This window comes from Monopterus albus, unplaced genomic scaffold (assembly GCF_001952655.1).
Source record: "Monopterus albus unplaced genomic scaffold, M_albus_1.0 scaffold48.1, whole genome shotgun sequence".
Taxonomy (NCBI): Eukaryota; Metazoa; Chordata; class Actinopteri; order Synbranchiformes; family Synbranchidae; genus Monopterus; species Monopterus albus.
The window spans coordinates 597,118-609,700 of record NW_018127928.1 but is presented as its reverse complement, the minus strand read 5'-3'; positions in this window follow the sequence as shown (position 1 = coordinate 609,700).

Sequence of the window (12,583 nt, the reverse complement as noted above, 5' to 3'; positions counted from 1 at the left end):
TTGCTGGGTGAATTGCCATTGAAGTCTGACTGTGCAAAATGAGAAGGGCATGTTTGATAATTACAGCAATTTACCAGCTAATAGTCCTTTTATACTCCACAAAGATCATTTAAGACACAAGCGCTGTCAGGGTGACTTGAGAATGACGCTGTGTGAGGGTTTTATTTTATGTCTGTTTTAGTTCTGCTCTCTGTATTGACTAGTTTCTACTGTAGCTTGATTTCCTCTCATACTCTGGTATCATGCCATATTAGTGTTATGTATGTGTTAAAAGCCTTAGTGTAGTTCATGATCATTTAAAAATGCAATTCATTTAAATCAAACAAAAATGACCACAGATTACATATTAGTATGAATTGGCCAATTTTCTTTCCATAACTTTTCTTCTCATCGAGCTCAAACCCCTGAGCTTTACTTCATGTTTCAATACATTTTGTTTCTAGTCATTCATTTCCTCATCTGCCTGGTTTACCTGAAATGCCAGGACATGAGTAATGTGGCTCTTAGGTGAGGTTGGTGTTTGGGGAAAAGGATCAGAGCAGGTTAGACAGCTATGTCTAACATGGAGCAACAGGACTTTATATGTATATTTATTTATTATTTTTTTTAGAATATGAATTCAGGTAAATCCCTTTCAGTGTCAGTTTACCAAAGGTGAGAAAAACATGCTGTTTGGATGGTTTGCAGAACCTGTGGCACTGAAGAAAATGCATCAAACCCAAGACATAACAACACAAACCACATGTAATTTGGGACAAAATGAGCATTTTCTAGTATCCCACCTCTTTGGTTTGGTTAGTTGGACAAACATACACTTGAAATATTATTTGTGTTGCAGATATGTGTATATGGCAAAAGCTGCTTAGTGAAATGTGTTGTTCAGTTGACTGAGACACAGACAGTTGAGTTCACATTGACAAACCAGCAAAGATTCATATCCTGAACTTAAAAACAGCCGGTAGCTTCTGAGCTTTAAGAAAAGGTGCATTTGCTTTCTAGCGATTGAGCTCGGCCTGCGGTTTCTCTCTGCTTCTGGTCTTTGTGCTTAACTAGGCTAAATAGGACAAGTCCATGCTGACACGTGACGTCCTATCAACAGGACGTCATCAAAACTATGCAAATGGTAACACAATAATATCAAATGTGATTTATTTTTTCAAGAACAACAAATGCTGTTGTTTGTCTTGTGAGGACAAATATGACCCACTTCACTCTATCATTCACCATCTAGTTTGGTGGCATATTTCCCTAAAGGTTGACTGTTCCTTTAAGGCCTGAGTAATGGAAGTCAAAAATCAGGTTAGACGCATGTCGCATTGAGAAAAAGGCCATTTTACCTCAGTTGGTCAGTCAGTCAGACAGTTGTGGAGACAGAGGTTGATGAAAAATGAGCCATAACAGAAGGGTTCGACTCTGGCTCTGTAATTACTCAACAAATCTCTGATTTCCCTCCTTCATCTCCAGACTATTTATAGCAGTTGCATTCCTCTCGGAGAATAAAATGATCTCTTTGAGACAGCACAATGCCAGAAATAACAGGTTTGGACAAACATTTGCTGAGGCGTGGTGGGCCTGGCTGACCATTACTGAGTTCCACTGTGGTTTCACTCTACTGTTTTTCCCCCTCGTCCATGTATTCATCTGTTATTCCAAATGGCAGTGGGGGTGGGGGGTAGCAGCATTTAAGATGTGATGGTTCAACAAAAGAGCTTGTATGAACTGAGATGAAATGGCTTTGTAGTAGGGCAGAGCACAACGAGGTCAACTGTGTTTTTCTGAGAGAGCGAGCAAAAGAAAGCATTTTCATAAACACACACCTTCATGTCTGGGAACACTCAGGTGACTGCAGGGCTCAGACCTCCCTCTCTGTGCTCCATTTTGTTTATGTTACAATCACAGGACTTCACTGGCAAATATGATCAGCTAAGACATGTGGCTTTGAGTGTGAATATATGCAATCATTTGTGTGTGTGTGTATTTGCGTGCCAGTGTGATTAGGTTATCAGAGAAGGAAGGTTTTGTTTATCAAGACAGAACAAAGAGCCAGGGTCCATATTCCAACTTATTCCCGATAGTATTCCTACCACTCTGCACAATGATCCTTTCACCTTTGTGCTGTTTACTTTGCTTCCTTTCTGTATCTGTATTATTTTGTGCCAGTATGCACATTCTAATTATTGGGATTCTCATAAACAAATAGACTGATTAAGCCCGAATGTGTCAGTCACACTGTATTATATCAACATAGCTACAGTATACTGTCCCTTCTCTGGCTTCTCCACTGGTTGTTTGCTCTTTTATGAAAATGCCTCGCCACAATGGTGTTGCATTTCACAGCGACACCCGATGTTTTCTCTAAATGTAGACATATTATTTAGGGTTTTATATGCTGGGGCCCTGGCTGTAGTTAGTGGGTGTGCACACACTGACCTATAATAAAGTAAACACACTCAACTGGGCTCCGGCCAGTGAAATAAAAGTCAACTCGCTTTGCTGTTTGTTCTTACCTTGTTGAACGTAAAGGCACCAAAGTTGGAATGCCACTGAGCTTTGGTTCACTTCTGGATTGTCTGGGAGCATGATTATTTTCAGGGGTGAACACGATGTGTCTGGATTTGAATGCATGTCTGAATAAAGGTGCATTCAAACTAAAAGGAAGCAATACACTGCTTTAATGGCTGATTGGCTGCTTTGACTGAAAATTTCAAATATCACAAGTGTGCTCTCTGATAGCACACTGTACTGACGCACACTTGGAGTACACATCTGCATCATCAATGCATGATGTGATTAGGAGCTCCACAAGCTGTGGCCTTTTTTAAAAACAAAATCTTTAATTAACCTTTTAAAAGGTTTATTAAATAATAAAAATATGTTTTTAAACTTTTAAAATGTTACATTTTTATTTAAATAAAATTGAATTACAATTGTTTCTTTTAAATTTTTATTTTTTATTTTCTACAAGTTAAAACAAACAAATAAATAAACAGGTCCTTTTTACATTTCTGTAAATGATTGCATTATAAAAAACACTTAGCATAAGTTATATGTAAGTTAAGGTGACAGCATGTTCCTCTAAGTCCTGTCCTTTGAGGTCTGAATCAGGCCTAAAGTCGCCTGAGATCAAACCAGAGAAATGTCGATTCCAGCTCTATTTACTTACTAGTTTCTGTTCCATGTCACATTTTGAATAAAACACCATTCATGAGGGAGAGTGACTAAGGCCAAAGGGACGAAGTCAAGTTGTCCTGCTGTCATTTCAGATGTGGGATCATGAATTATTTGGCGGGAAGAAAACACTAATTTTGCATTAGACTCATGGTGCAGTGCACCTGCAGATTTTCACCCCCAACACAGACGCATTTGTTGCCCTGCCCCTCCTGACACCCTGTTGTTTGTGTATATTGAATGTAGGTCAGAAATGTGTGTATGTGGCAGCAGTAGATGTGTGTGCAACGGAGGTCTCCTGACACAGCTACAAATATGAATCTACACACATACACACATAATCCAGCGGCAGGTCAGTTTAATATTTCATTTGGCTGATGGACGCCGTCTGCTACTCTGTGAGCCAAACATCATTACACACACTAAGTGACTTAACTCTAATTAGAGCTGAAAATCACATTAAAGCTGCTCTGTGATACAGGAAGTAGCTCACCTCGCATCGTGGCTGCTTTTGGGGCCCTTGCAATCACTGTATCAGACATGTAATGGTTTAAAATGATTACAAATGAATAGTCAGAAAATCACTGTAAACTCACTGCTCAGGTGTTATAGTTTGTTTTTGTCCTATTATTTAACATGGATGCAACGCAGGAATAAAACAAAACCCCAGCACCACTGTCAGTGATCTCATGCATCCTGTGTATGTGAACTTGTGTGTGTTTATGGATATAATTTATGAATGAAGACAGAGTAAACAGCTTCCAGTTTGGTAACATGCTTTTGCATTTTGAATGCATATGTGTGTCGGTGTGTAAGCATGTGCAGCTCTGCTGTGGATGAAATAACAAGCTGTGTATCCTGTTTTCTTCTTTCTTTTGCTGGTCTCTTGGTGGCATTAGAGAAAGTTCAGGGGTCATTCAAACTTGTTGAGTGTGGACATAATATGCCGTAGTGTTGCGGTTGAGAGCTATCATGCTGTTATTAGCACATCATCTGCTCTACTCACACCTCATGATCCACCTGGATGCTGCAGACATTCATGCACAGACTAAAGTGTTGCCCAGTCAGGCTCTCTCTCCTCCTAATGTGTCATCACATCACCGCAATAGTCTATTACCACCAACACAAAACATTAACTGCTTATATACTCATCTACCACTTCAGTGACTGCTATTTTAACCATCAGAAACTATGGAAAGGGGGGTGGATAAAAAGCTATATTTCATTCAGAGGGAAGTGGAATCAGCAGTGAAAAAGAGAAGGGACACATTTCTAGTATTTGGGAAAATTAGAATAACCAAGAGAAGTGTGACTATACTACAAGGTAATACAACATTGAGACAAGAAACAAAAAAATGAAGGGCCACAATTCTTGCAGTGGAGCAAACCACTAAACAACAAACTGCTCTGATGCCCTGGATGTGATTCTGGGACAATAACTAGTGTTTTTTTTCTAAGCACAATGGAAATCTAAAGAAAACCTTGTGCCATATCCTCAAAAGTCTACGGAAAGTCTCAGGTCAGGGGTGTATAACTACAGTATCAGTCAGTGAAATCTCTTTTTTGACCTTATGTATTTAAGATTTCTGTCTGTGTACAATAAATAAACACATTTTAAAGTGAATTGAGAAGAGGTGTTTTCTTCATCCCACTCTCTCCATGTGGATGAAACCACCACAGACTGATACTTTAAGCTTCCACTTTTAAAAGCCCACAGACCACCTCATCCACCCTCCATTTCATTCCCCTGCACCCATGGCGGGAGTCAGAGATGTCCTTGTCTTCTCCTCCCTCCATCCCTTTATCCCTCGCTGTGTTTGTGCTGAACAGATGCCAGCGCTGGGTAAAGTCCTCTCCAGAGGGGCTGCCGGCAGCATATTGGTTTATAATTAATGAAATTAGGGCTGCTGTCTGCTGAGGAAGCTTCAGTCCCAGCGTAGGATAGACTGCTGCCTGCCAGGAAGACAGACGACTGGAGAGATTGAAGAGGACAGACAGAGAGGGACAGATGTAGCTGGATCATCGTCGATCCACAGTAAGGACATGGTGGTTAATTACACGCATTCAGGATCTTCATCTTCATTATCAGTTGTTAATGACAACAGTTTAAGTTTCCTCTCTAAAAAATGAGATTCAAAACATCCTCCCAGGTCACAATTTAAAATTACTGAGTGCTATTTAAACTTGTGGTGAATGAAATTTAAAGTCAAAAGAAAAATGTGCTTGCAGGTGAACAAATACATTTTTTTTTTCTTTCAGACAACAACTGAGATAATGAAGCATGTACTTGAGTTTGTTTTAACATCTTATCCAATAAGCTTTGACTGGTGTGAATCACCATCCAGTTGTAGTTAACCCTCTTCTAGCAGAATATTAAAGGATCCATAGAAGAGACGTGATTTCTAGACAGTTAACATAGCAAAGGAGAGTATAATACATCTTTTATATACACTGTGCCCTATTAGTGACCAAGATACTGTAATGAGCTTGGCTGCAGTTAGCAAACTTGTTAGCCTTACAGCTTTTTTTCCTCTACTGTCAATATTTCTTTACTGAATGAAAAGATCTACAGTTCTGAGACAACCTCCAAGCAGGGACACAAAACACAAAACCAGCTCCATGACAAATACACAGTGGAAATAATGAAGTTCAAGAGCCTCACAACCAGCTCCTGCAATACTACACATGCCTCTGGAGAAGAGGAGACCCTGGCCAACATAGAGATATAACCGCTAGGCATGGGAGGGACTCAGTTCTAAACTTTAAGATGCTGCTTAATAGCTTTCTTTTGTCAGTGGAGAAATGTGTTTGGAAACAAATTCTGACACTTCACTGAAACCTAAGCATAGCGTGATCATTTCTACAATATGCAGTCAAACTCTAACTCTTCAAATGGGCCATTATCAGTCCATGTAACCTCAGGATAAGCTGGTGGAGCCATCAAGGAAGCACAGCTGGCCGTACTGGCTGTGGGCTCTCGACACCAGCTGCAAACTTTTGTGCAGAAAAACCCACCAGGTGTCGGGGATTTCACGCTCCTTCCCTCCTCCACTGGTTCCTACTGCAGCCTGCTGAATTGTTACAGGGCTGAATTAACACCGGCTGTTCCTCCATGGTGCCGCAGTGGGCCCAGAGCTCGGCACGCTTTGCTGCTTGTCGACTGGTGCCCCGTCTCCCTTGCACAAAGCAGAACAGGCTGTGTTTGGATTCAAGTTTACCTGACGTCACTATTGTGTGACCTTTCCTTGGTGAAGGGCTCAAGCTGTTTGCAGACCGACCATTTGTTTTCACTTTCAAAGTACTGTTGTCAAGTAATGGAAAATTGCTCCAAATCTTTTTAAATAAACAGAAGAAAGTGATTAAATGACCATGTTGAGAATTCTCATTTTTTAATTTTCCAGACTTTACAAACACACATACATACACAGGGACATGCCTCACATGGACAGTAGTCACAAACAATAATCTGTTCATCCCCACTGTGTTGAAGACACATACAGTGTCTCAAAGGTTGATGTCTCAAAACCTGCACCAGCAAAGCCAAACTATTTTTATGGCAATGTCACCAGTTCTTTGAAATTTTGGGTAAATAAACCAACCAAAAGCTAAAAGTGCTGCTTTTATAATAAAAAAAAAAAGTGTGCAACAATTATTAACTTAAAATCTGAAAAACATGTTGGGTATTTGATTCAATTTTATTCTGGAAGTGACTCCTTTGTTCTGTCTCTCTACCTCTATCTAATCACGAGTGTCTGAAGCCTAACTAAGATGTAAACAGAGAGAGGAAGTCTTTAGCGCAGTAATCACACACACTCAGATGCATGCACACACATCAAGGAACATATACATCCACACACATGCAAGCACAGGGCTATATTATATTCAAAGGAAAAAATGCAGTCAATGTGCACACACACACACAAAGAGATATGAGTATATTCATAAACACATGATTGGAGCAGGCAGCTCATAGTTGCAGCCCAGACAACTGCTAACAATTACAACAATTAGTGGTTGAGTGTTGTCAGCCAGAAACACTGGCTGTTTCAAATGTGATCGAACACAAATGTCATAACAGTGACGTTGTGAGACAAACAGGATGCATTATCAGCATGAAGCCAAAAAGTCAGGTCTGCACTAAAGTGGAGGAAAAGAGAGAGTAGGTGAAGCAGATACACAGAAAAATATGTATTTGTCTCAGTCTTTGTCTTCATTGTTGCAACTACTCACTTTTTTATTGTGCATGTTTTCTGATACTAAATCCATCAGTGATCCATTGTGTTCATGGCACAGTAAAGAGCGGAGACTGTGGATGTGACTTTGTAGAAAGGAGATGGTGTGTCTGCAGTATCATGGTACATTCAGGTAAAAGGTGTGGCTACATCAGGGCACAGCAGGAGAGCATTATCGGCCGCTGCTGGATTGAACAGCTCTAACTGGATTAAATGGGAGAGGACGGCCTGCGAGAGACTAAAATATGGTTAGTGGGCATGAATAGTAGTGTGTGTGTGTGTCATTACCATGAACGCAGCACTGCTCTTGGACTAAGACTGGTCTTTGTCATGCATTACACTTTCAGAAACTCTGAAACACATGAACAGACACAAACACAGAAGACTTTTTGACATGTCACACTGGAAAAATACAGGTGTAAATAATACAACTAATGATGCCTGAGCTCCATTTAGCTGTTTCAGTTTCACGGTCCTGGTGTTGCTCATGCTGGGTCACCGTCGAGGCTTAATGGGACACTTCAATACAATGAAACCATCACTAATGACACAACCTGGGCCTTTTCTGCTCTGACAAGTCAAATTGTCTGCCGTGATAAAGGCCTACGGCTGCAGCTATTATTTTTACAGTAGGAACCGGGGACTTCAAGTAATCTGCACAAAACAATGTTAAATATTTAATTAAAAACCTACCAAATTATTAATTCATGTATTAATATTTAAAATGCATGTGTATTTGTATAGCATGGCAATCTAATTTAACATTTAATGGCACATTTGTGCATTCCTTTGTGCAGCTAGAGTTACAGGGTTTCAAAGAGCATATGACTGGATTAATACAGATGTTTTCATCAATAAACACTGTATTTGGAACATTTTCACATTTGTATGTAGTTAAGGAAACATACAGTAATTCTTGTGCTCTGTTACTGTGTAAATGGCAAGTTTACCTTTTAGCAGCTTTAAGCAGAAACAAGGTCAGGCTTAATCAAGCTCACCTCTTATATACGGTAGTCTGTTAAAAACACGACAAGGACCTGTGATAATTTCCAGTAAAATTAAAGATAAAAGGTGGTAAACTCTGCCAAACCGAACTATCTTTCCAACATTGTGGTCAGTAATTGTCACAAACCTCAGGTTTGTCATTAGCCCATGTACAGTAACCTTACCTCTCATCCTGAGGCATCTGTTGAGATATGTCATGGTTTTCTTCATTATTTTACTAATAAAATTGCTATCATTAGGCAATTCTCCAGTATCACTACTTTTGACCCAGCTGACCTTCCCCTGCCTTCTGCTATTTTTGACCAATTGCAAACTGTTTCTTTGCCTGTGTTATCAGAAGTGGTTTTACACATGAAAACATCTCTCTGTTCTCTGGATTTCCTGCCAACAAGATTATTCAGGGATGTTTTGGAGTCTATAGGTCCAAGCTTTCTGGCTCTAATTGATTTATGCTTGACTACAGGCTCAGTTCCAGATGCAAAAAAAAAAGCAATTGTCCAGCCACTTCTTAAAAATCCTAAATCTAGATCCTTCAGTGTTTCCTAATTTTAGATCAAATGTTTTAGACAAGATTGTTCTTATTCAACTGCAGTCTTTTCTGACAGAAAACAGCACTGAGGAGCAATTTCAGTCTGGGTTTAAATTAAAACACAGTACTGAGTCAGCGTTATTAAAAATTAATAGTGACGTTTTGTTGGCTAGTTCTGCTGGTGCTTTTAGATCTGTCTGCTGCCTTTGATACAGTGAATCATTGAATCCTCATATCTCGCTTGGAGCAGTGTGTAGGAATTTGTGGTACTGTTCTTAATTGGTTTAGAGCTTATCTCACCAATAGAAGTTTTTTTTTGTTAATATTGGTAACTGTTCCTTCTCTTCAACTATCCTCTCCTGTGGTGTCCCCCAGGGGTCTGTACTTGGCCCAACTCTCTTTTCCTTGTACATGCTTCCGCTGGGATCAGTTCTAAGGAAATATGGCTTCTCCTTTCATTGTTATGTGGATGACATCCAGATATTTTTACCATTAAAAGCAGTCGGAGGGATATGTCTACAGTCGATGTTTAACTGTTTGGCAGACCTGAAAGCATGGCTGGCGTAGAACTTTTTAAAATTAAATGAGGATAAAACTGAGTGTGTTAATTAGTTATTTGGTGAAATTTGCTGCTGTTAACCACAACTTAGGCCCCCTGGCTCGCCATCTGAAGATGACTGTAAAAACCTAGGGCTAATGTTTGACAGTGACTTAAGATTCGACAAGCAGATCAGCTCAGTTGTAAAATCTAGTTTCTTTCACCTCAGGTTGTTAAGTCAAGTCAAGTCATTTCTTTCTTTCTTTTAATGATTTTGAGATTGCAATCCATGCTTTTATAACCTCCAGACTTGACTATTGCAGTACATTATACCTTGGTGCCTCTCACACGTCTCCAAATGATGCAAAATGATGAAACTCATCTTTTAAAAAGTACCAGGAAATCTGACCATATAACTCTGGTACTGGCCTCTTTTCACTGGCTTCCAGTCCGTTTTAGAATTCATTTTACGCTATTGAATTTTGTTTTTATGGCTCTTAATGGTTTGGCACCGCCCTACCTCGCTGAGTTGGTGAGGTGGTGTGAACCTACAAGATTGCTCAGATCATCAAGCCGGTTTCTTTTAGAGGTTCCCAGGGCCAGACACAAACACTGGGGTGACCGTCCTTTTACTGTTGCAGCTCCTAAATTGTGGAATAGTTTACCTCCCAATATTAGATTGTCTATAGACTTGATAACTTTTAAATCATTGGTTAAAACATATTTATTCACTTTGGCTTTTAATACATAGTATTGTCTGATGCTTCCTTCTTTTAACTGTCAAATCTGTGTAATTCGTGTGTTTATGTTCCTATGTTTTGTTCCTCTATTGATATTATTTATTTTAGTTCTTGCCTTGCCCTTGTAAAGTACTTTGGTCAACCAGACATTGTTTTAAAATGCTATAGAAATACATTTTGGTTTGATTTGATTTGATTTGAAAATGAAAAGCTTCTCTCATGATGTCAAAGGTTCATCAGTGGCAGGGAACCAATGCTTCAATGAACAAAAACGAGCCTCTACATTGATTTAGCTGAGGTTTTTACTGTTTGGCAACATTAAATAATCAGATTTGACTTTTCAAAGTTACAGCCCTATTTATGCTTTAATTGTTTTTTATTTTCCTCATAACAGGATTTAGTTTGAATACATTTTTGTGGGTGTATAAATGTTACTGGCTTGCATATCAAAACTCACTATTAATGCAGTAAAGTGGGCATAATTAAATATTTGTTTCTGAAGGAGAAGTAATGTAGTTGTTTTCTGACTCTTTTCATTTTTGGATGTTTTCACCATCTGGGTGCGTGGATTTGTCAGGGACCAAAGGTTGTGGTGTGTATCTTTACAGTGACACTGCTAAATACATAACAAACATATTCAATAAGACATCTGAGCTTTTTCTTAAATAACAGCTGCCACACTTCATGTACTACAGTTGGAGTACATGTAGGTCTTCACCTGTCACCCTGCATATGTGTTTGTCATCTGTGTACAGTCACATGCTACTCACTAACTTCACTGCTGAGGCTTTACAAAGAAGTAACTTTATAATGGATACATTCGTGGTATGTAAGTCAATGTTGAACCGCCCAGCACTTTAAATTCAACAGAGGCTTAAAAGAAGTGGTTTTAACTGTAAAACTGGACAATAACTTTATATTTCACCTTGATTTACATGTTTTAAATCAATGGCTTTTTGTTGGTTTTTGTCCCATATGTTCTGCTGTTGTTGCCTGTTACATAACTGCTGTGTCCTCCAGTCCTGAAGATGAAGGTGAGAAAGCAAAATGCACCCTATCTAAGGGAATGTTGGCCAAACCTATACAATAAACACCCCAGAATTCTCCTTAACATATGACTAGTGAACATATAATAAAAAGCCTACACTTTTACACAACACACATCTGTGAATCTTTTCTAATTTCTGAACCATCAGACACAAACATGCACAGGACCACGTGTTGGCTTCACCGTGTGTTGTGTTCAGTGGTGTGTAAAGTGCTGCTGCGAGTATTAGCCTGTTTATCAGAGTGTATTAATGTTGTACATCACAGAGATGGGGGCCACAGTGTGTGTGTGAGAGCGTGCTAGCAAGGGATCACAGGTGTGTCTGCGAGCGCTGGAGCATCCTGGGTAATATCAGCTGGAGCACCTGTGTCCCTATCCCACATCACACACACGCACCTCTAATGTCCCTGTATACATGTCTAATAGCAGCTGTATGAACAGAAATCCACTGGACTGTATCTCCACTCACTGATGCAGTTGTTATATTAGATGCAAGTTAACTACAGTACAATGTGATCTCCGATTAGTTTTATCAATTGGTAAAGAATAAACTAACACACACACACAGCTGAACCTCTTATGCTTTAGCTTTGATTTGCTTGACACAACTAATTTTATGTGCTTTTGTGACGGTTCCCACGTAACCCTTGTGTAAAATTCAATGACTCACTCAGGACTTTTAATAAGTAAGCCAGCTGTTTTGCAGTCTGGTTTCCAGTCCAGTTTGGCTGAAAGTCTTCTAAAGTAAAGATGAGGATGTGAAACTAATGGAAAACAAAAAACTGGCAACAATTTACTCACTTAAAATGACCTATTTGTTGGATCAAAATCCATAAAATCCCCCAGTGCTGATGTGTAGTAGGAAACTCAGGAATCAGAGGTCTGAAATGAGTCTTAAGGTCAACACGGACCAGTAGTTTCAGATGCTGTTCTCTAGCACACACTCTGGTGGCATCTTGTTAGTTAGCACACAGCAACACAGGGACACAAAACTGTGGTTTATACTGATGAGCTGACAACAGATAACCTGCGATGACATGTGCCAGCTCTTCGGTAAAATGGTTTTATCACATACGCTCCTCACACTGACACAGTTAGCACATCACATGATGCGACATAGTGCATGAACGCATCCTCATCATTCTCTATCAGTCTCACTCTGACTGGACAAACAAGGTAGGAAAACCAGCACTGAAATATTAAAGGTAAAACATTACAAAATCCCAATATATCTGATAGAACACCTGCCTCTGCAGAGTCAGCTGCTGTTTTTACATTCATGTGTGTGTGGTTAGGTTGGAATGAGTGTGCACTTTATATTTG